Here is a 2,624-nt window from a genome sequence, read left to right on the forward strand (position 1 = left end):
GAGACAGACACACGAGGAGACAGACCAACAGAGGGACACATGGAGGGGGAGTCCTAGAGACCCATTAGTGTGACTGACTAGATCACCTGAATAAATTATTCCTTCCCTGCCCTGCCCTCATGTATTAAGGTAGACTATTGGTATGGAGTTCTTCTTGTCACCAAACACAGGTGAGGGCTAGTGACTTTTTACCCTTCCATGTACGGACTCTTCTCTTAGGACTCTTGATCTTGATTTCGATCATTGAATAAGAATTTCTGGAGGAATCAGAAAGAATGACATTTCCCCATTTGTTAGGAAATGGAAAGACTTGGAAAAAATTATATTAAGTGAAGTAAGCCAGGCCCAAAGAAACATAGGTCCCATGGTTTCCTTATTTGCAATATCTAGTTACGTATGAGTCAAGCGGAAAAGGTCAGATAATGTGATGTCAGGAAAACGAACCCTTGAATATGTATTTTAATGTTTTTTTTCTTTCATGCATGTGTTTCTAACGCATTTATAGGATTGTTTCTTTGTTGCTTTGTATGCCCCCCCCAAAGTGTAACCCCCGCTTTCACTATATTTGATGTCAGTGTAACTTGTGGGGGAGATGGGGACAAACAAGTAGTTTAAGGATTCAGGTGGACCTGTTGCAACAATGAGAAGTACAAAATGTCGTGTCAAAAACTAGCTTTATGGTGTCGGGGGGGGGTGAGGGGGGAAGGATTGGGTTGGGGGAAGGGGGGAGGCTGGGAAGGGAGATGAAGGGTAAACAAAGGAGGAGGCTGCAATGCTTGGTAGGAAATGTGTGCATTATCCTGCCCATGTAGTTGTAACCCCTCTGTACAGTATGTTCTCAAATAAAATAAAATAAAATTAAAAAAAAAATAAAACAAAAAAACAAAACAAACACCACAAGCAGACCAGGGATTCTACCAAGCGACTGGTTATGGACACAGGGGAGATACAGGATCTTCCCATCCACCCACAAAGAAAAAATTCAAGGTGTAAGGTCTGAACAGGGACACCTCTCTCCTTCTTGGCTAAGTTTCTGCCCATTATCTGTTACCTAGGTAACAGTCAGTCCTGGAAGCAGTCACCTTCCCCTCCTGGTAGGTCCCACCCTGGGCCACCTCTGGTCACATGCCTCCCATCTGACCTTAGAAGGGTCCCAGACCATGAGATCACATCTGGATCCAGTGTGTCCACACCTATTCCTGACCCTGACCTAGATACATTCTGGCCCAGAGGGGGTCGTGCTCCCTTTCCGTTTCAGCCATGCTTCTCCAGCATGCATTTCAGGGGCAGCAGTTCTGTAAATAAACTTCTTTTCCTGCCCGAATAGCGCATGGTGTTCTCTTCATTGGTTACCTAAGGAAACCTACCTATTTAATATACCTTACATACAGTGCCGTCAGTCAGATGAGGTTTTTGAGTTGGAAATGTTAGAATTTCCTAACCACCCCTTTTCTGCTAAAGGTAGAGCTGTGGCTCAAATGAAAGACTGCCAACCTTCAGCAAAAAAAGAAAAGCAAAAGAACCTAGGCTCTGACTTTAAGTCCTAGTACTAGCACACAGATACTATATATATACTATATGCATACATATATACATATATGTGTGTTAATATGTAAATTATATATGTATGCATATATAGTTATATAATAAATTATTTGCAAGTGTCAATTATATACAAGCAAGCATTTAGTCTTGCTCTTAAAAACAGAATCATATACAATTATGAACTTCTGTGATTTATAAGAGCTGACATAGATAGAAATGTAAACGACCAGACTAGGAAATTAGTAGAATGATTTTTGTTATAGAATAGACTGTATGCACAAGATTAGGAAAATGGTACTATGTCATATCCCAAAACATTGAAAGCAAAAGCATAATAGTACAAGAAATCACATTTAGACATGGACTATGCCACTCAGACAGATAGATCAGGAAAATATGATAGCTATATGCATATAAATATGCATATATGTGTATGTACATGCACAGTGGAATTTTATTTATCCATTAGAAAGAATGATAATGCATCATTTGCAAAGAAAGAAAAGAAATTGGGGGAAATCATGTTAAGTGAAATAAGGGAAGAAAGTCAAACCCAGGGAGATAGGTTTTCTGTTATATAGGAAGGTAGACATGATCTGGATCAATACAATATGAAGAACTTAGGGTGGAATCCAAGTATAAACCTAGGTATGAACTGAAATATGGTTGGTTTACAGAAGAATTCAAATAATGTAAGTCCTTAGACTAGCTAACTCACATTCTAACAAAATAAACACCAGAAATCACACCAGAAATCAAGTACTCAGAGGTAGGACTGGGATCAAGGTAGGGAGAAATAGATATATGAAGCAATAAAGTGGGGAGAAATGCAGTGATCTAACTTAATGCATATCCTACCAAAATGAAGAAATTGAGGAAAAGGTGGTAGTGAAAGCACTGGGGAAAATTATGAAAGAGTTGACATTGATCAAGATCCAGTGTACTCATGTACACTGTTCTTACGTATTGAATGTCAACTCCTATGTACAAGTGAAAATCAAAATAAAATAATATTAAAGTAATGGTGGTTCTCTGCATAACTAACCAAGAATGGAGTTCAAGAAAATAAATAGCAGAAA

Source organism: Dipodomys spectabilis, unplaced genomic scaffold, assembly GCF_019054845.1.
Source record: "Dipodomys spectabilis isolate Male_0828 unplaced genomic scaffold, ASM1905484v1 ptg000520l, whole genome shotgun sequence".
NCBI classification, from domain to species: Eukaryota; Metazoa; Chordata; class Mammalia; order Rodentia; family Heteromyidae; genus Dipodomys; species Dipodomys spectabilis.